Consider the following 22,839-nt stretch of genomic DNA (forward strand, 5'->3'; position numbering starts at 1 on the left):
ATCAAAGAGAGAGGAAGAAGATTCATAAGTACAAAAATACTGATAGCAATGCTTGTTGTTATAGAAAAGAAGTAGAAACAGTGGGGATGGCTAAACAACTTGTAAGATAACAAATAGGAAGGTTTCAGAGAAACATAGGAAGTCTTGTATGAACAGATGGAGAGCGAAGTGAGCAGAATCTGAAAACCATGATGACCACAATAATGTAAAGAAAAACAAGTTGAAAGACTTTAGGACTTTGAATAATTCAGTGACCAATCGTGAATTTAGAAGCCTGGTGATGAAGGATGGCTCCTGTCTCTTGGAAGAAAGTGAGGAACCTGCGGCCTTGAGGCCACATTTTAGGACATGACCAATATGTTCATTTGTTTTGCTTGACTGTATTTATTTGTGATGTGGTAATGCGATGTACCAAAAAAAGAAAAAACCCCAAAATATCAATGGAACATTTTAAAATATGCAGAAGAAAGTTCAGAAAGAGGCAGCAATTATATTACTATCCTGTTACATGTAATGCTTACTTTAAAATCTCTTAACAGAGATTCATGAGTTCATAAACAATCCTATTTTTTTCTTCTTTGTATTAGAAATGTTTAATGTTTAATTTCATAATTTAAAAAATTTAATTTTTAAAAAAGGGAAAAAAACCCTACATAGCTCATAGCTCAACTTCATATCCTAAGGCAGAAGTTATTTTTCCAGGGACTATACACTACTAATCTCAATGAACAGAGTATATTCTCATTTTTACACAAACAAAATAAGAAGCTCATTAGATAAAACTCACCGAAGGACCTAACTGGAAAGAGAAATGCTTTCAATCATGTCCTAAGAGATTTCTTGGCCTACATCAAGGAATTACAAAAGGCAACTTCTGTTCATTTCCAACTCTCTATCCCAAGAAATAAAAACTTTTACTCATTAGAACTTAAGTGTTGTATTCTTTTAAAAATCCTTAGAGCTCATTTTTCAGGATATATTATAGGACAAACACACTATTTTTGTAATGTGATGTTATAACAAACACATTCATCCTGGCAACTAGTAGACTTCTGGGAAGCTAGCTGAACAAAAATGTAACAAAAGAATGCAGTTCTTTAGCATTCCACTGACAACAGCAACAGAAGGGCAAGAAGATAACTGAAACCTTCGAAAGAAAAACGGTTTTCAGAAAACAAACCAAAAGAAAAATCACCAAAAGCAAGAAAAAGCCCAAGTTTTACATTTGTTCATTAAACAAAAATCATTTTATTATTTTGGTCTAGCGGCATAGATAACTATTGATGTTACAAGATTTGACCTTCTAATGAGTATAAAAATTTTATGAAAATAGCTTTGAATGCCAGGTCAGTTGCCTGAATGCAATGACTCCCACAAATGACTTCCAAATTTCCATCAAGCACTTTGCCATTTACAAATTCAAAGAAAATACATATATAATAAAAGTAGGAACACTAAAACTGGCCTAGCATTTAAAATTAATAACACGGAATTTTAATCTCACTGGATCTGGGCAAACGAGCCTTTCCAAATGAGGATCTATTTAGAGTGACTCAAAAACTTTTTATTCTGTGAGAAGTAGAATAAAGAAATCCTTGCCCATATGGCAATCAGGACTCTGGCCTTTCAAAAATTTATCAAAGCAAAGCTCTTAAAACACATTTATTATTAGTTTTTTATTTTATCACACGCAAAAAAGAGCTATTTGGCAGTAATACTAAGAGTTTTTACGGTGACAATATTCTAAAAGATTCAAAGTGTTCTGCTTTTCAGAATATGGGCAAGACCATACACAATAGATGCTCACCCACTAGAAAAGGGCAAGCAAATAGGCTTTGATCAAATCAGATTTCAGACTTTATCTTTAAGGGATAATCAGATGGTAAGATTATAAATAAGGTCAACTCCATCAACATCAAGGACTAGTGATTCCACAGATGAAGATCTTAACTGTTCTTTATAGTCTTAGAGAGTTTCCAGAGGTCCAAAGACTTGCTTAGTCTAACAGCTAATATCAGTCAGAGACTGGCCTTGAACCGAGGGTTTGGTTTTGTTTTGTTTTGTTTTAATTCAAGACCAGTGCTCTATCAAGTTAATAAATTACACTCAGTCGTGTCATACTTAAAGTACTGCATTATCTAAAAGCAATTCTAAAAGCAAATCTATTAAAGCTATTCATTATCTCATTTAATGTTCATAATTACTGAATGAGGTAAGGTAGTCCAAGTATAGTTAGCCTTTTTTCTTTTAACAGCTGAAGAACTTTGAAAAATGCTTACATAATTTAACTTGGGCTACATAGCTATTATGTGACAAAGCCTGCACTTGAACCCTTCTGACTCTCATTGTTTTCTTCTACAACAACTGAATGGTTAGCCCTCAGTCAATGAATGAAAATTATTTCTATCATGGACTTCATGATTTATGTATTTGAAGAATTAAGTTGACTGTAAAACCAACTCTCCTTTCTGCACTTTCAATAATAGTGGGGGAAATTGTACCAAAAAGGATAATTCCCCAGAAATATTAATAAATGAACAATTTCTCAGAGAGTAGCTTGTTATTGTATAATACTGGCAGCTTTATGACAGATGATATAATTTTTAAGTGATAAGAAATACAGTTTAGGGAACCATATATATACATGTATATATATATATATATATATAAAATATTCTTTAATATTCTATCAATTAATAAGCTCTTATTAAAAGCCCATGTGTACCCACTGCTAGTCACACAGGGTACAAATGCAAGTGGTAATTCCCTTAAGACTTGGCATTCTAATTGAACAACACATCAATGAACTTCCTAAGAAAAAAATCCCCGGGACCAGATGGGTTCACAAGAATGTAACCTCTATGACACCACAGCTCATGTCTAATTTATTTTTTTAATCTCTAATGTATAATAAATGTATACTCCATCTATGAATAGTTTGATATCTTCTATGTAATCCACAAGGGGACCGTGTCATGCTATGGGCCATATGAAGGGCAAAAATAATACTGTGTCATACAAAATAAGAGGGTCCAGACCTTTGTTAACACAACTAATATGCCTTCCAGTGGCAAGGGGTGGCCCTAACCAACCCAAATGTTTTTGCTTAATTTTTTTTATATTTAAGGTCCATTTTTTTCACCAAACTGCCAGCTGGAGTTAGGTATACCACCTATGGAACTGTGCATGAGGATAAATAGCCTCTAGAAATACTGAACTGGGAAAATTGCCCTCATTGGCACTATTATTTAACCAATGGGTCCAAAATGCTTAATATTTATTTATTCTCAATAAAAAGGAATGGTTAAATTATTTCATTCTTATTTGTGGCTGTTTGTGCAAGCAACCTAGTTCCCTACCTACACCAGTAAAAACCTAAAAATATTGGCAAATCAAACAATTATCAAGGAATCCAATGAGAAACCACAGTAATATGGCCTTCTAAGTTTTACTTTTAGCTTAGACAAGTAAGAAAATAGAATATCCATGTTTGCTATATTTGCTCGATTCTAAGCCAAATCAACTATTAATTAAAACAAAGGATAATCTGAGTCTGCCTAGAGATGGTCCGAGTGTCAACTGGAGGCTAAATAGATCAGACCACTATGTTTCTTAGAGAAAACTAATTTTCTGTTGGTTCTGCAGTTTCTCCTTTGTTCAGGATTCAGTGATAATGTACTCACTGATATCCAGGCTTTCTAGACCTTTGACCTACAGATCTGCCTAATTTGAATACTCAAGTTACAATGAAGTGGAATACATAGAATGGGATGTGATGGGAAGGAATGGGAAGGGATCTTAGCCCTAGAAGAGAATTTAGAGATCATCTCATCTAATGCTTTCATTAAAAGATAAAGAAATTAAACCCCAGAGAAGCTGGGTGATTTGCCCATGGTCATGTAACCAGCAAGCTACCATGGAAGAACTAGACCCAGAACCCCTTTTTTACTGCTACTCCAACTTTTACCTAAACCCACATCAACTGCCTTTTAAACATGATAAGATGCATTTCTAACTCTGGTAATTGTGCTCAAGGCAAAGATTTGAGAGGATTACCATCATAATTGGGGGGGGGGGGAGAAAGCCAATCAGGCAACTTGGCTTAAAGTAATGTTGGAAAAATTATTTAAATATTTGGAGCAGAGGGGAAGAAAATGGTGTAAATTATATGGTATCTTAACTTTTTCTGAGATTTGAGTATCAGTCTAATTCTTTTTTTATTTTTTAAAGGGTAGACCTGTGATTTTACTAATGTGAAGATTCCCTCTACTAATGCTGATCAGCAACTGGCCTGTAATTTATAGTGTAAAAGAACTGCCAGGGGAAATTAAAGATTAAGTGACTGGCTCAAGGTCATATAGCCAGTGTGTTTTAGATGCAGGGCTTAAATCCCATGTTCTTGACTAAGGTTAGCTCTCTAGCCAATATACCATGCTATGGCTCATGAATTCCAAATATCATTTTGGAAATAAGTTTGTCATAATTTAATGTTAATATCCAGAATGCTTATTAAATATAAGATCAACAAACATAATTTTAACTTCATACATACTCAGTGACTCAGCAGAAGATATCTGTAGCATATTGTTTGTCTGCTCAAAGAATTTGTCATAATCTACTTTATATTACAGGTATTTGTATACCTTCTCCTGAGCTGTAAATTCCTTAAGGGAAAGAGTTATGACTTTTTTATTATTATTATTATTGTAGTATTAAAATACTCATTTTACACGGTAGACATTCAATAAAGATTTGTTTTACAGATGACAGAACAAATATTTTAAAGTACTAAAATGGCCTATACTATACATAAGGTTAAATTCTTTGAGTATAGGGAATATATTTAATGTGCATAGAGTATTCTGTACCTTTGAAATAATTAATAACTCTTTATTACTTTCCAGCTAAGTTCCAAAAGTATAGGCTTTTAATGACTGTTAAATGACCATAACAGAATAAGGTTTTAGAAGCAAGAAAAAAAGCTTGGGGAGGGGGAGGAGGAGAGAATCATTTTATAAATTAAATTCCCAGAGACTTATGCTATACATAGAAAGATAATGTTAAAATTAAGTATTTAGTACAGGAGAGTCTAAATTACAATGCATACATCTGAGAGGGAGTTACTCAAGGCCAGAATCAATTTATATCTGGAATACAGAATATAGTTATTACTTACTATGCCTTAAGGAAGTAAATGGCATTCAAAAAAATGCCAGAGTTTTACAAGATTCCAGGAATGAACATTGCTTTGAGGATGGAGACTACTTACATTCCAAAAAAAGGACTTTAACACCGATCTTTGCCAGGGTTCTGTGGATCTTGCAGATGATTAAGTTAATCCATAAACTCTTTACACTGACCTGAGGAGGGAACACAAAAGAGAAGAAATGTTGTAGAATAAACTATAGTGCAATTCCTTTACAAGCAAAAGACTAATGAAAACTTGGGCTTCATGTAGTATATGTTAATAAAGAATTTTAAAACATAGGACTAGAAGACAGGTAGTGCAACTTCTTTCTTTCTTTCCTTTCTTCCTTCTCTAAACATTTCCACTATAATTTGTAGTATTTTTTTTTAAAAAGCCTAAATTTTGAGGCAGAAGACCTGGATTTAAATCCTTTGCCATTTATAATCTCCATAATGATAGAAAGGCAAATCATTTGTCTTTACTATTAATCTCACAACTGCTTTGAGAAAAGCACTTAGTAAACTATATAAATGTGAGTCATTATTAAAGATATAGCACAAGAATTCTGGCCATATAGGTGAAAGACAGAAACAATGGGGAATACTTTATGGTGGTCAACAATGATAACGATCCTGAGTTATCTCATATATCTCAATCCAAAGTGCAATGGGGGGCTCTTTCTTAAAATGAGAAAACAAAAACAATTAGGTAGGTCACACTTTGATATTTTCAATTTATTTTTAAAAATTAATATTTTAAAATTGATATTTTCAATTGTTTTTTTAAAAAGTAATAACATCTAGAATTCCAAGCATTTGGTATCCTCTACACTTTCAGATACCTTGAGATCCAATGCCTCAGTGCTTTCAAAATTATGCTGCCTCCAACATGGATCTTCTCTGTGAATCATTGATGAGGAATCCTTGTTTTCTTTAGTTCCCTTTATCATTCCTCATGCCGTCAATAACGAAGAATTTATTATAGAAACTTTTATAGATTTTTTCCTATGTTCTGTCAGCTTGTTTCCTTCTTCCAATTCTATCCTTATTTTGAATGTATTCTAGCTTAATTAGGTCTTGCCAAGTTACCCTACACAAAAACTCTCCTAAGTGCTTATCAGAGCTGCTAAGAATTTTTGTACCTTGGGCAGGTAGCTGACTGAGGTAAAAGTGGAAAGGGCTGGAGGTTCCCTGGGGGGCAGGAGTGTTGATGTCAGAAAGGAGGAACAAAATTCTATGCTGCTCAACAGGAAGGAAGCATGCTCCAAGACTGCGATGCTATGTAGCTCCTGTGCCCTAGGGACAGGGATAGATAGGAAAGGAAGCACACATTTCAGAATCAAGCTGAAGGGGCTTTGGCATCCAAGTAAACCGGAAAGTTAGTATGCCCTGAGGCAAAACCCAAATGGCACCATCCTAATCATGGTCCTGGATTTTACAAAGGAGTTTTTGTATTCCAAATGGAAATCCTCCGAGACTGCCATAACTCTTTCCTTGGTAGCGTTTAAAAGAAGAAAAATATGCCCAACTTCTATATTACTTAAGACGGCAAGATATTAAGTGCTCACTGAGCACAAGATGAGAAAAATAAGTTTTTGCCTAAATTTGCTCCTGAGCAATTCACTATATTTAATTTAGGTTAACAGGAGAAATTAAATTTCCTCAGTCCTCCCATCAACCCAGTGCTCCAATTATTTGGCCCATCTAACAGCTGAATACATGAAACATTTATAAACATAGAGAGATCTTTCCCCCTCCTCTATCAGAGGCCTTATTTAAGTCAATCAAAGATATTCTTTGTTACGTAGTTTTGAAAAAAAGCAAGTGACTTGAGTTGCTTCCTCTGAAATGGCCCCATGCTATAAATACTAGCCCCCAAACAGAAAACCACTGACAAGCCTGCATAATGACATGTTTCATTTAAAAAGAAGAAAACATTTTTGTTGAAAAGGAAACCATTAAAAAGACCAAACAAAAAAAAATTCTTAACAGAAAATCTCAGTCTAATTACAAATACAATCATAAACAGACAGCTTTTATTTGCCAAAATTTTTCCTGGACAGTAAAGTCTTTGTATTATTTTTATTCATTTAATAAGACGCAACTCTTTACCACTCTATCCATGACCTCAAATTTCCAATTTCAAAGAAAATCTTCAAGGACTGAACAGAATAGCTGCTTCCATACCCCACCTCAAGAAGCACATGTAATGATGATTTTGTTCCCCTCTATTCACTTTAGCCTCAAGCATGCCTCATTACTGTGAGTTGTATTGACAGTATTTCATGAAGGCTCCCCCACCCACCCACCCCCAGGAAAAAAACCCTAGAAGTCTTATAGCTTTGAAGTACTATTTAAGCATAATTCTGCATATGAAAGCAGGATACATAAAATATATGCAAATAAGTTCTGAAATATATTCAAAAAGTTGGACAAAAAAATCACTTCTAAGGTCCTTTTCAACTCTAAGATTCTATGTTTTGGTGAATCAAAGTAAAGTTCAGAGCCTCAGAAACACACACACACACACACACACACACACACACACACACACACACACACACTTCCAGAGATCTTTATCTAAAATAGTAAACATACATGGTTCATTTTAAAAAGAAAATTATCAGTTGATAAAGATCAATTATGAAGACCTGTTTGGGCACTGGCAGAAGCTCCCTGATTTAAAGATAGGAAATCTCAGTCCCAGTGAGAAATTCAGAACTTAGGTGAAAAAAAAAAAGTCAGGTAATAAACTTCAGTAAGTGTCTCATTCATCCTTCATTTTGAAGAGGACACTACAGGGTGATATCTTGACTCATCCAGGTCATCAGCCTTATGCTCTCTTCACCAGTCAACTGGCAATGATCCACAATGCAAATGGAGAATTTGGTGTCTGAGCACTTCATAGCACCTGCTTCAGCTGTCTTCATGACTATCATTCTCATCCACCCGTTCAGCTGGGGAAGTCTTCACATGCTTGAGGTAGACATCCCTCAACTCACTGACAGGTTTGAGGCCTGAGTTACACTCAATCTGGTTTAGTACATCTGCTGAGACTTTTTACCATGATATGACTGCTGCATATGGTATTCTTGAAACCACAGGTGAGAGCTGGGGTATAGGTGGACACCAAAGGTGGATAAGCAGCCTTGAAAGGGGCTCAGTAAGACCTCATTGAGGTTCTAGTCCTCTCTGAACTCCCCATACACCCGTAGCTAGGTGGCTTAGTGGATAGAGCTCTGGGTCTGGAGTAAGGAAAACCTGAGTTCAAATCTAGCCTCAGACACTGACTAGCTGTGTGACCCTGGGCAACTCACTTATTAAGTGCCTACATTGTGCTGGGAACTGTGCTTAATACTAGCAACATAAAAAGAGGCAGAAGACAGTCCAGGCTCTCAAGGAGCTCAGGATCTAATAAAGGAGGCAACAAAAGTTTAAAGGATACACACACACACACACATCATAAATAGGAAATATTTAACAGAGGGAAGGCTCTAGAATTAAGAGGGGTTTGGAAGAGATTTCTTTTGAAGGTGAGATTTTAGCTAGTATTTGAAGGAAGCTAGGCAAGTCAGTAAGACAGATAACAGAAGGAAGAGCATCTTGGTATAGCACCGAGTATAGGAGACAGTCTCTGAATATGCCAAACCAAGAGACTGAGCATCTTGTTTGTAGAACTTCAAGGAAGCCAATGTCACTAGACCAAAGAACATCTAGGGAGACCAGAAATTAGGGGCAGAGAGGGGCTAGGGTTAGGGCTTTGAATGCCAAACAGAGGACTTTGTACTTAATCTTAGAGTTGATAGGAAGTCACTGGAGTTTATTGGGGTGGGGGCAGGATGACACAATCAAACCTGTACTTTGGGAAAATCACTTTGATGGCTGAATGGAGGATAGATTAAAGTGAGGAGACACTTAAGGAAGGCATACCCACCAGCAGGCTATTGCAATAGTCCAGGCACAAGATGATGAGGACCTATGCCAGGGTGGTAGCAGTATCAGAGTAGAGAAGGACGGCATATTCAAGAGATGCTGAAAAGGTAAAATCAATAGGCCTTAGCAACAGAGTGTATATGAGGGATGAAAAATAGAAAGAAGTCAAGGATGACACGTAGCTTGTGAGCCTGAAAGATGGAAGGATTGTATTATCCTTGACAGTAATGAGGAAGTTAAGAAGGGAAGGTGGCTTAATGAATTCTGTTTTCAACCTGCTGGACACTCAACTCAAGATGTCTGAAAGGCAGTTTAAAATGGGAGTTTGGAGGTCAGCAGAGAGGTTAGAGCACAGAGATGGCACTTAAATTAATGGGAGCTGATGAGTTCACCAAGTGAAGTAGTACAGAGGGAAAAGAGAAGAAGGCCCAGGACAGAACACTGTTAGATTGAGAACATGACTATTTGTGCCCAACCTGTGGTAAAGCCTTCCAAGCTCACGTTGGTCTGATCAGCCACACTGTATCTTAACCCCAACATAGTGATGTCTTTTTGGTCTTCTTTTAAGCATGAAGGACAGCAACCAACCAGTATGTATACATTATTTCATTTGATACAGCAAATAGTATTTAAGTTTTTTCATTTTTTTATCATCCTTATTTAACAAATAAGAAAAACGATGTTCAAAAGGTCATACAGCTAGTTAAATGTCAGAGGCAGGATTTGAACTATGATAACATTTCCTTTCCCTTTTTCTCCACCTTAGATAATGACATATCCCAGCTCCTCATCTTTAATAAGAAACTACAGTTGATTGGAGAGGTGGGAATGGGGAAAACTATGGGATCCTCCCTGAATCACTATAAATGTGAATACTATGAGGAAGTGTAGTTATAATAACAACCATTTCATCCGGGGCCATACCCAGAAATAATCATGGTGATATGGCTCAGGTCTAAAGTTTTAAATAATTTCCAGCTCTATTTTCAAGAATGTTAAGACATTTAACAACATATAGCAATGTTACATTTCAAAGCAGTAAGTTTGAATGTTGAAATTGGCAAATAAACATGGCAAAATTTTGATCTAACTATGGAAGGCATCCTGAAGGACTCTAAGACATCTGCTTTCGAAGGCAAAACAAAAATACCACCCTTTCTCTGGCTTATGTTCTTCTCCCCACCACACATATGCCCATATTCTTCAATACAAGTTTAAGAATATTTTCTTAGTGCGTACTGGTCTCCAGGAAATCTGTATCACTTATTTGTTCCTTCTGTACTCCAATTATCTACAATATATCCTGTATATATTTTGTTTATACATGTTTGTATTTTGTCTTTCCCATTAGACTCTGAGTTCCTTGAGAGCAGGGACTAGCTGTCTTTCTCTTTGTAGACCCTGTGCCTAGCATAGTGCCTGGCATATACTTTTTAGTTAATAAATGCTTGTTGACAGCAGGACCTTCCCTGGTTTTGATCAAAATATTTTATACAACATCTTCCTTCCTACACTGCTATAATTTAAAGAGCAAACCCCTTGATCCAAATGTGAGCCTCTTCTGCTACTACTCCTCTAAAGCTTTCAATTTGAATGAGATGTGCTCTAGGTTGAGAAAACTGTTACATATTTAGGATCCTATATTGCTTATGAATGAAGCAAACTTTACATTTCAAGTGTCATTTTACAAATAGAAAAGCCATACCATGAATTAGGAAGAACTTAATGCCAGACATGGATATTTCTCACAAGTCTTGTTCAAAACAATTCATTTAAGAGGGAAGAATGGAAGAAAAAAAAAAGAGGGAAGAATGCAACAGCTCCATGTGATTAAAAAAGAAACAAAGTCCTCCCCTGACCTGGAAAATATGAAGAAATTAACTGGGCTCCTGCTGACTAAGTGCCTGAGCACTGATAGTAATTGATAATGGTAGTCTGAATTACCACCCTCATTTCCCTTCAAACCTTAATGGCTTCATCACTTAAGTAGATAAAAAGACAGACCTTGATACTTCAACTCTCTAAAGAATCATTTAGGTTTAATGTATTAATTGAATGATAGTTTGAAAAAGGCACAGTTTAGGAGGTCTGTGTACATTTAAAACCTCAGATTCTCTTAACACCTTAAATTTGGGGGGGGGGGGGTAGAATTGCTAGCCTTGACATCCTCCTAGCATCCAGCATAGTCCCATTGATGAATTTACCAGATTTCACTTTATTTTGGAATAGCAGTCATTTATTTAGCACTTCTATATCGAACAGCTGTCTTGACTAAAACCCTTCAAGGCAGGTAATACAAAAGTATTAGTACCACTTCTCAGATGAGGAAAATGAGGATCAAAGTAGTTACATGACTTCCTCAAATATCTGAAGCTAGGAGGAAGAAGAATTAGAATTTAAGTTCATGCCTTCTGAATCAAATTTTATGATTTTTCCATCACATCACAGCTGTCTTCTTTAAAGTCATTAAAAGTACTATTCGTTGAACAGCAATTGCTATGACATAATTCTTAAATTTAAGGCTCTGAGATAAATAATAATTAACTAACACTTCTCCACCACCCCTGCCCCCCCCAACCCCTTGCTTAAAACCCTGTCTCATGGAACCACCCTAGATGTGAAATTAATGAAATAACAATCATTTTTAATATTCCCTTTTCTATAAAATACTATGATGCTTCGAAATAATTATTCTCTTTGGCAGGAGTAAAGAATTGAGGGGTAAACTTTAGGATGAAGTCCAAATGCAAAAATTCCAGCCAATGTCATTCCTTTCCTCCCTAGTCATTTTCCTCTCCACCTCTATCTTCCTATAGCATTCTATATAGAATCATTAGAAGTAGAAACAGCCTTCTCAAAATTCTGGCATGAATTTGATAACCTCAAAGCAAATGGATGGAATCTGGTATGGTGAAAGTTCCAGAGGTAAGGAATTAGAACCCACGAAAGTAGGTCTTCTTAGGAAAATTACTGGGAATTCTGGTCACATAACCAATAAGATGTGAAGGGCCCTACATTTTCCCCAGTCGTCACAACCTCTCCAATCTCTCCAAAATAGGAATTACTCATAAGAAATAAAGTAATCTCATCTGTCACTGCAGTCTAAATCCCCAAAAACCCTAATGAGGTAACAACCCAATGAACTAAAAGAACAAAGAAGATTAATCCCTAATCCATAACATGTTCACTTCTGGAATGGCCACTCTGAAGTGCTGCACAAGGAAACCCATAGGCTTGCAACAGAACTCAAATCTGTTTTCCCTCTCACTACTGCAGAACCCCTAGAAAGCCAAAAGCTTGTCCCTGGGACAGAAGTGTGGCAGCACACTTTTGAGCTACAATAGTGCTCTGCCAGCAAACTGAGGAACAGAGGAAACTGCAGCAGGATGTCAATCTATTTGAGGAACTGACCAGGAAAAGGTAATGACATACAGGTGAGGCCAGACAATTCCATACGCCTCCAGAAGTCACGAGGGACAGAGACTAAGGTCCATATAAAGTGAATTCACCATCATGGGAAGAGACTAAGACAACAGTTTATAGTCCTAACTCCTGGGAAACCACCAACAAAGGGGAAGGAGCCAAAATGTGAGGAATTGGGAAATAGAAAGAAAAAAATCTGAAATTGCCAAAAGTCTCAGGAGTCAGTTAAAGATCTTGAGCACAAGCAAATAAATGAACAGGGAAGACATTAATAAAAGAAGGTAATATGGCCTTCATACCATCTAAAGGAGTCCAGAAATCTCTGAATATAGATTGCCAAAGTAGGAAAGTGAAACAACACAGGATGGGGCATAGCACCCTGTGGTTTTCTAAGAAGGCATGGAACCACAGTATGATGTTTCTAGTTTAAGAGAGAAGTAAGAATTATGAAAGCAGAATTTGTGGCCTGCCTAGCAGAAAACATTGACAGAATTTTTTAAAACATTGAATTCATAGTGGCAAACCACACACACACACACAAAAGAATGAACAATGGATCCGGAATGCAAAAACAGTGGTAAAAGAGAATCTGGAAGAAGAGAAGCAAAAAGCATCAATAGCAAAAGAAAACATGATCTCTACAAAAGTAAATAAATTGATCTCCAAAACAGGATACTCAGACTCAACCTTAGGAACACAGGTCTCCCAGAATAAACGACAAGTCAAAAAATCTGAACAGCATAATAATGCAAGAAATCTACCCATAACTTCAGAACACAGAAAACAAAGTGCTAATTTAAAATATTGACAGATTACTTCTAGAAAAAAAAACCCTCCTATGCTACAAATTTCAAGACACATGGAAGGGAAGGAAGGAAGGAAGGAAGGAAGGGAGGAAGGGAGGAAGGAAGAAAGAATGGATAGACTTGCTAAGCACCTATGTGCCAGGCACTGTGCTAAGCACTTCACAAATATTACCTCATTTGATCCTCACAACAACCTTGTGAGGTAGGTACTGTTATTATAATTATTATTATTGCTACCATTTTACAGTTCAGGAAACTGAGGCAGCCAGAGGTTAAGTGACTTGTCCAAGGCCACAGTTAGTAATTATCTGAGATGGGATTTGAACTCAGGCAGTCCTAGTGCTCTGTCCACTGTGAATAAAATAAATTACAACAGGAAAAAATGAGAAAGAAACTGAGAATTAATAACTTCAGCAAAGTTGAAGGCTACAAAAGAAACCCTCAAAAATCAATAGCATTTCTACATTGTATCAAAACCCAAGAAGCAATAATAGAAAAGGAAATATCATTCTCAATAACTGTAAAATGCACAAAATATTTAGTGATTAATATATCAAAGCATACAAAAGACTTGTATAGATTCAATTATGAAATGCTCCTTACAGAAATAAAGAACAACTTAAATAGCTGGAGGATTCTTTAGTGCTCATGGCTAGGCTATGCCAATATACAAAAATGACAATGCTACCACAAATGTGAATTTGCACTTTTAATGCTGTATCAGTCAAATTAGAAAGGAGGTATTTCATAGAACTTGATAAACCAGTAACAAAATTCATTTGGAAAAACAAAAGAAGTAAAATATCAAGGGAAGTGATGAAAAGAAGTGGTTGTTGTCCTTTGTTCTCAAAGAGGACCAAAATGATGCCACCATGTTGGGGTCAAGGAACAATGTTTCCAACTGTGGCTGATCAGACCAATGGGAGCTTGGAAGGCTTTACCAGAGGTTGGGCACAAATAGTCCATACAAACATCTGGAGTGGAGTTGTCTCTAAATTTGGGCATCTCATGTTTCTTTTGAGCTACTACAATTCTGCTTTGCTCATAGAGCACAGCTCCTTCTTTGGTGCGTGTATGAAAAGAAGTAGGGACAAAGGAGACACTTTTAGACATCAAACTATGTTTTAAAGCCGCATTCATCAAAACCATCTGATATTGGTTAAAAAATAGATCAATGGAACAGACTAGACAAGGGAAAATCAGAAACAACAGAACTCAATAATCCAATCTTTGATAAAGTAGAACACAAATTATCTAGGAAAAAACTTTTTATTTGATAAAAATGGCTTGGAAAGTCTGGAATAAATTAGACTTACACCAATACTTTACACCGATACTCTAAATGTATTATATGTACTTGAAACTGAAAAACTTCGGCACTGACAAAATTAATGCACCAAGGCTAAGAAAGAAAGCAGTCTGATGACTAACTTTGACAGACTTAGCCCTTCTCAGCAATGCAAGAATCTAAGATATCTCCAAAAGTCTCATGATGGAAAATGCTATCCACATCCACAGAAAGAACTATGGAGTTGGAATGCAGATTGAAGCACACTATTTGCTCTTTTTTTCCCTCTTCTATTTTGTTTTGTTTCTTCTTTCTTGTGGTCCCTCCCATTGGTTCTAATTCTTCTTTACATGATGACTAATGTGAAAATATGTTTAATAGGAATATACACACACACACACACACACACACCAGATTGCACACCATCTTGGGGAGGGGGAGGTAGGAAGGGAGGGGGAGAAAATTTAAAACTCAAAAGCTTATGGAAGTGAATGTTGAAAACTAAAAATTAATAAAATGAAAGAAAGAAAGAAAGAAAGAAACAAACAAACAAACAAACAAACAAACAAACTGGGAAAAAATGTTTGTATCTACACCTCCCTCTGCTGCTCCACTGCAGCTCTTCCAAACCTGTTCATCCCCTCTCCTTCCCCCCACCCCAGTTGAGAACCTTGCCTCATATTTTACAGGGGGAAAAAAAATGAGGCCATTTATTGTGAACTCTCTTTTCCTCTATTCCTCATCTCATCTCACTCAGGTGCTTTCTGTCACTATCTCATCCCTGACTCATACAAAAAGGTAACCTTAGTTCCATCCCAACTCTTCTAACAGGTTGTCTGCTCTATCATTCCCAATCTATCACTTAACTTCAACCTCTCCCTATCTACTGACCTCCTCTACTGCCTACACACAATAATGTTTATTGACTGACTCACTACAAACATGTGCGTGTCTGCTCCACCTTTGAAAAACCCTCACTTCATCCTTCGGTCCCTGCTATCTTTCTCTAACTCTTCTGCCCTTTGTAGTCAAACACTTTGAAAAGGCTATCTACAATGCCTGCCTCCACTTTCTCTCCTCTCACTCACTTCTTAATCCTTTAAAAGTCAGCTTCAGACCTCATCACCACTAAAACTGTTCTGTCCCAAGTTATCAATGATTTCTTAATTGCCAAATCCAATGGTCTTTTCTCAAGTCTTCATTCTTCTTGACCTCTCTGCAGTTTTAGACACTGTTGATGACTCTTTTCTCCCTAATATTCTCTTCTCTCTAGGTTTTCAGGACACCACTCTCTCCTGGTTTTCCTCCTACCTGCCTGACCACTCCTTCTCTGTCTCCTTTTTTACTGGATCCTCATCTACATAGGCTCCTGACCTGTGCCCTCCTCTATTCTAGCTAGCTAGCTAGCTAGCTAGCTAGTGCCCTAACCTTCTACTGACCTCCAATCTTGCACCTTCAGCTGCCTTTCAAATGTCTTGAATTTGATGTCTAGTAAATATCTTGAAGTCAACACATCCAAAACCAAACGCATTATCCTCTCCCCTAAATCCTCCCCACCTCCTTACTTCTCCATTATTGTGAAGGACACCACCATTCTCCCAGTCCTTTAGGCTCACACAATTCGATTCCTCATTGTCTCTCTCATTCCCCAAATAAAATCTGTTGCCAAGGCCTGTTGATTTCACCTTTACAACACCTCTTGAATATACCACCTTCTTTCCTCTGATAGTGCCACCACCCTGGCACAGGTTCCTATCACCTGACACTTGGAATATTGGAATATGCCTGCTTCAAGTCTCTACCCACATCAATTTATCCTCCTAAAGTGATTTTCCTAAAACACAGATTCCACCATGTCTCCCCATTATTCAGTAAACTCCTACCACCTCCAGGATGAAATACAAAATCCTGTTTGGCATTCAAAGTCCTTCAAAACCTAGCCTTCACCCCACCCCACCCCCACGCCTTTCCAGTTTTCTTACACCTTACTCTTCAGTCCAGTCTAACACTGGCCTCCCTGATACTTCTTGAACAAGATACCCTATCTATAGCCTCTGGGCATTTTCTCAGACTTCTCATGCCTGGAATGCTCTTCCTCCTCATCTCTGCCTACTGGCTTCCCTAGCTTCTTTCAAATCCCAACTAACATCTCACCTCCTACAGGATGCTTCTCCCAACCCCTCTTAATTCTAATTGTTTCCTATTTATCTTGCATATAGCTTGTTTGTTCATATTTGTTTTGTTTTCTCCTGTCTTTGATTATAAGCTCCTTTTACAAGTGAGAAACAGGCAAAAGAGGGTTAAGTCTCTTGCCCAGGGTCATACAGCTAGTAAGTGTCTGAGGCCGGCTTTGAACTCAGGCCTTCCTGACTCCAGACCCAGTGCTCTATCCACTGCGTCACCTCGCCGTCCACATTCTACATAAGGTCCAGACGAGCGGCTTTCTTGCTGTTTCTCATACATGACACACCACCTTTCATTTCTTTGCCCTTGCACAAACTATTCCCAGCCCCAGAATGCACACATCCACCTCTTAGAATTCCCAGTTTCCTCCCCAGTTCAGCTCAAATATTACATTATACAGGAAACCTTACCTAAGCCCTACCCCACCCCCAACAGATGGTAGTGACTCCTCAAAATTAACTCACATTTTTTGCACATATATTTTGTCCTTACTTATCTGGGTACATGTTCTTTGCCCTAATAATGTGTATGCTCCTTGAGGACGGCATTGTTTCATTTATTGTCTATTGTATTTTCTAGCATCCTAGTACAATGCCTGGCACATGGAACATTCTTTAAAAAAATGCTTACTGATTAAGCGCTAGATTAGGAGTCAGTAATCTTGCCTCAGACAATTACTGTATCACCCTGAATAAGTTAGTTAGTCTCAATTGGCCTCAGATTCCTCTTCTATAAAAGGGTAACACAAGGCTATTTTTGAAAGGCAGTGAGATACAGCAGATAGAGCAATGATTTGGAATCACAGCACCTGAGTTCAAATCCCACCTCTGATACTAATTACCTGTGTGATCTTGGGGAAAACACTGCATATCTGTAGGCTCTGAGTGTCCTCCTCTATAAAATGAAGGAGTGAATTAGATGACCTTTAAGGTCCCTTTCTCCCGTTATATAATTATAAGTCCATGAAATGAGATAATATATATAAAGTGCCTGCCTCATAAACCTTAAAGTACCATATTAGAATCAGTTATTGTTATTATTATTATATTAGATTTCCCAGCCCCATGTTTTTGAATTGACTAACCCCAATGCCTGGAAAGCTCTCCTTCCTCATTGATCTATCGGAAGGAAACCTTATGGCCCTAACGCCTTACCCTATAGCTAACTTTGTGACAAATGATCCATTAATTAGCAGCTCTTAATGATCCTTTCTTGGTCCTCATCCTTCCTGACTTCTCTACAACATCTGACACTACTGACCACCCTCTTCTGGATACTCTCAAAGACACTATGATCTCCTTTGGCCTCCCTCCTATCTGACGATTCCTCAGTTTCTAGCAATAGATCACCATCCATCATCATCCATATCATACAACTTAATTGAGAGTGTACACCCAAAGCTCTATTCTGGGTTCTTTTCCTTTCTCTTCACATTCGTCTGTTGACTTCATTGACTTTCACTGGTTCAGATAACATCTGTATCAGGATTACTCCAGCCTTAGTCATTCTCTTGAACTCCAACCCCATAGTACCAACTCCTCATGGCCCTTTTACAGTAAAAATTCCATCCCAAATCCAACAAGTCCAAGACGGAGTCTTTCCTGAAAATCCACCGCTCTTCCCAAACTTACATATTTTCCTTCAACTCTTATTCATATATGTAATCAGCCGCCATGTCTTGTCATTTGTAATCCAAAACATACGTCCTCTCCTCTCCACTTGCACAGCTCCCACCATATACCTCAGATCCTCATCCCCTCTCCTCTGGCCTATTGTAATAAACAGTTTTCTGATATTTATGCTTTAAGTTTCTGCGCCAAATTCATCTTCCCCACAACCACCAAAATGATTTTCTCAAAGTACAGATCTGACCCTACCACCCATTCGTCCTCCTCCCATCAATATACTCTAAGGGCTTCCTATTACCTTTAAGTTCAAATATAAATTCCTTTCTATTTGGCATTTTAAATTCTTCACAACAACAATTCTTCACTACCTTCCCAGGCTTCTTACATATCATTCCATAATATTTCCTTCTTAAATTCTACAGTTCAGATCTTTTGATCTTCTGGCTATTCTTTACAGTATTTCATCACCTATCCATATGCCTTTACACTGGTGATCCCCACACAACCTGGAATATAATCCCTCCTCCCCTCTCTTGAAAGTCCTGCTTTCAAAAGCTGGGTTCAAGCACATTCCCCATAGAAGTCCTCCATCTGTTAGTGCCTTCCCTACTAAGATTACCTCATGTTTGCTTTGTATGTATAAAGCCTTTGTAGCAGGCTTTTGGGGAAAAGTCATTGCAGGCTGCCTCCACTTTCAGGACTTTGGCAGCCAGAGGGAGATGGGGTATCTGACATTCCACTCAGGATAATAATACCAGACTGCTCCTTCCCTCTTTTATGTGGCAGAATTTGATTCCAAAAGTTATCTCAGGGACTGTTAAAATTCTGTTTAAGTAGTTTGAATGTATAAGACAGGTAATTCCTGGTGATTCATTATCAGGAAAAGGGAGGCAGAGATTAAGGGGCCAATGAATGGCTTTTGCTATACCGATACACACACACACAGATATATAAGTGTGTGTGTCTGTGTGTGTGTGTATAGGATAGAGTGGAGGCATTGACTAAGGAAATGTCACACTCCAACGGCCAACTAAGGGAGGAACTGGGAAAGTGACTCAGCTCATGTTCCTAAGTAGAAGGGGCAGGATTAAATAGGAGGGAGCACTAGTTGGTTTGCCAATTATAGTAACCACCTCCAACTTCAGCTGGCAAAACAGGTTACATTCGTCTGTATGTGTGCATGTGCGTATGTTTTTTCCACTATTAGAAAAGTAAACTATTGGGGCAGCTAGGTGGCACAGTAGATAAGAGCTCCGGCCTTAGAGTCAGGAGGACCTGAGTTCAAATCCAGCCTCAGATACTTGATACTTACTAGCTGTGTGAACCTGGCCAGGTCACTGAACTCCGACTGCCTCACCAAAAAGAAAAGAAAAGATAGTATGAGATGCAGTTTGACGTATAGCTCATTGGGTTGAGCCCATCAATGCACGTGTCTTATATAAGGTATCAAAGATGGAAGGTGATCTGGGTCAATAATTGAAAAGTATGCAGACAGGAGGGTAGATTGCATTTAGAAATTGAAAAAGACTTTCAAGAATCATAAGCTGCAACTTGACATATTGAATAAATCATTCCTTTCTGGTCTCTTTGCAGATACTTCTTTCCTTAGGCAAACCTATGATGTTTTTTAATCTTTCAATCTTTTAGTTGAGGTTTAGTAAAGTCAAAGCTCTTGACACATAATTGACAGAACTGTAAAATGAAAAATTATCAACTGCTATTTGAGAATAAAGAAAAAACCCTCGTATTTGAAAGTGAATACTCTACATACTTTGAAAATTAAATAAATAAAGCTACTTAGGGCTCCTGGACAAATAGTTCTCAACTCTTTTTTTAGGAAAGCATTCAAACATATAAAAAGCATTTCTATACATTACCTAGCTACAATATCTACCTATTGGGCCAAATTCTCTCCCTTGAAGAAGAATCTGATGCCCAATGCAACATATTTTATTTAACCATTAAGCAAAGTCTCTGCCACTAGCATTAGACCCTCCAATTTAACTGACAATTATAGTGCTTTATCTTCCGAGGGGGTGGAAAAAAACTACTTTAGTTTTTTCCAATCTATGTGTCTTCTGTAGTGACTGTCGATGTTCTCCAATAACATTCATTTTTCATGTAGGGAAATAACAGGGTTCCTTCTGTTCTGGTGCTCTGTATGTGAATAGAAATTCCACCATTTAATTTTCATGTCTGGAAGAAGAGTAGCATACAATTTTACCATGAGGTATCACCATAATTAGGTTTTCAAATATGGGAGGTGCTCTGAGGTGCCAAGAGTAAGAAAATAAAAGAGTTTTGAAACTAGTTCTTTTCCACCAGTGTATTCTTAAAGATTAGAAAGCAAAGAATTATAGGAATTGCTTATAGTTCAAAATATTTGGCTGATTGTGCCCAACTTTACTTAAAATAGCATCTACTCTCTCAGCACTATGAAGAAAATAAACAAGAAAACAACTAGAATGGTTATCCTAACTTCAAAGTGAATGAGTTTGAATTCAAAGCTGATAGTGTTAGTAGAAAATAGCACAGTTATACACCAGCAAGAGTCTCATTAAATGTTTTTATTTTGTTAAAAAGAAGCACCTTGCTTGAGATCTTAAAACACTTCTTATATAAAGAAAAATGTTAATGGGCTAAGATTGTTTACTATTATTATAAGCCACGATGCTAATAAAACCACTTTGCAATAACATGCCTCCAATCTGAATCCCTAACATACACTTTTAAGTATTATTGTACTGTTCCATTTGTTTTGGGGATGAGAAATCATACATATGAATTACAAGGTTAAGTCAAGTCCCAGTATTACCATCCATAGGAAAAGAGCTCATATATTCTCCTCTCATTATGTGAATTTATTTTATTTTTCCCCCTTTTTCCTTATACACACAGCAAATGATCAGAACTGATAAAATAAACAGAAATAGGCAAACTAGAAATTAATTTGAAGTTTAAATATGTTTGAACTACTTTTTTTCTTTTGGCTAGGCAATGGGGTTAAGTGACTTGCCCAGGGTCACACAGCTAGTAAGTGTTATGTGTCTGAGGCTGGATTTGAACTCAGGATCTCCTGAATCCAAGGCCAGTGCTCTATCCACTCTGCCACCTAGCTGCCCATTTTAACTACTTTTTAAGGCATTCCTTTTCATTTGAAAATCTAGACAGGAGCTCTAAACTTTGAAAAATCTTGGAAGCATCACAAAACAATTGATTTAAAAGTATAAGGAATCTCAAAGGGCATCTAGTCTAACTCCCTCAATGTGCAAAAAAGGAAACCAAGAGTTAGAGGTATTGAATGGCTTGCCCAGGGTTAAACAGATAGATTTGGGATCTGAATTGAAACATGCTTCTATTTTATTCCACTCCCCACCCCCTAAGTACTCGGTCTGAATGGCCTATCTACATTTCATTTGAAAAATATCTTGGAGTTCTTGTGAAATGCAAGCTTTCTGAATTAAGAGTCAAAATACAATTTAAAACAGCATTAAAAAAGGTAGATTTCATGAGAGTTCTAGTGTACTTTGACTTCTTCAGAATTCATCTGGGAAGCCAGGATTATTATCATAGTTCAACATGTTTTTGGTCCAGAATTGCAACTTCATTTGGGTTAGGAAATTTCCATCATAGAAACTCCATCTATTGTGATATATATGCATGTGTGTGTGTGTGTGTGTGTGTACATACACATACATGCATATATGTAGGCATATATATATATGTGTGTGTGTATCTATATATATCCATATATAATAGATATAGATATGTGTATATTTGCAACCACTCCATAGTTATAATCTTGCATAGAATGAATTGCCCATGATCATAGGACTAGTATGTGTCTGAGGCTAAAACAGAACCCAGGTCTTCTGATTCGAAGGCCTCTGTCCAATATTCCATGCTATTTGTGGCTCAAGGTTTCCTTGAGTATAAAATAAAACCAATATAAACAAAACTATGGGAACAAACAGAAAAACAAACTGAAAGAAGAGAACAGCTTTTATCTACCAGATGGATCCATGAGGCTGCCAAAAAAAACATTTCATAACAAACTAAGTTTTTTATTGCTCAAGTTCTGCAAAGGGTCTTCCAAATTCAGACATGCTCAGTCCAAAATGTGTGCAAAACTACACATCGTGTCTTATTATGAAATAAGATTATTTTTCAGGAAACTTCAAATCCTACAAAAATAAACCAAGTAGGCAAATCAATAAAACACATTATAACTTGCTTTATGCTTTTTGACTTTTTTTCTTTTGTGAATGGATGGAAAAGGAGTTCTAAAATCTAGAAACACTATATGGCACCCCAAAGGAAAATAAAACAGTCCTTTCTATATATATGCTGACATTGTATAAACAGTAATTCAAGTCCCTTACTTATTAAT

General features: G+C 37.1%; 1 protein-coding gene across 9 annotated transcripts in view; it reads right to left on the reverse strand.

Moving 5' to 3' along the window:
- Positions 1-22,839, reverse strand: part of PPFIBP1 (PPFIB scaffold protein 1) — a 205,792-nt gene that overhangs the window by 129,208 nt on the left and 53,745 nt on the right. For 7 of the 9 annotated variants that reach the window (XM_020977165.2, XM_020977167.2, XM_020977163.2 and 4 more), the window contains exon 2: positions 5,270-5,360. The gene's annotated coding sequence lies outside the window, so the exon portion shown is untranslated. Of the gene's footprint in view, positions 1-5,269; positions 5,361-6,329; positions 6,484-22,839 lie in introns of those variants that run through there. The other 2 variants (XM_020977162.2, XM_078156749.1) reach the window with 1 other exon arrangement.

Source organism: Phascolarctos cinereus, unplaced genomic scaffold (genome assembly GCF_003287225.1).
Source record: "Phascolarctos cinereus isolate Bilbo 61053 unplaced genomic scaffold, phaCin_HiC Scaffold_1;HRSCAF=81, whole genome shotgun sequence".
Classification (NCBI taxonomy): Eukaryota; Metazoa; Chordata; class Mammalia; order Diprotodontia; family Phascolarctidae; genus Phascolarctos; species Phascolarctos cinereus.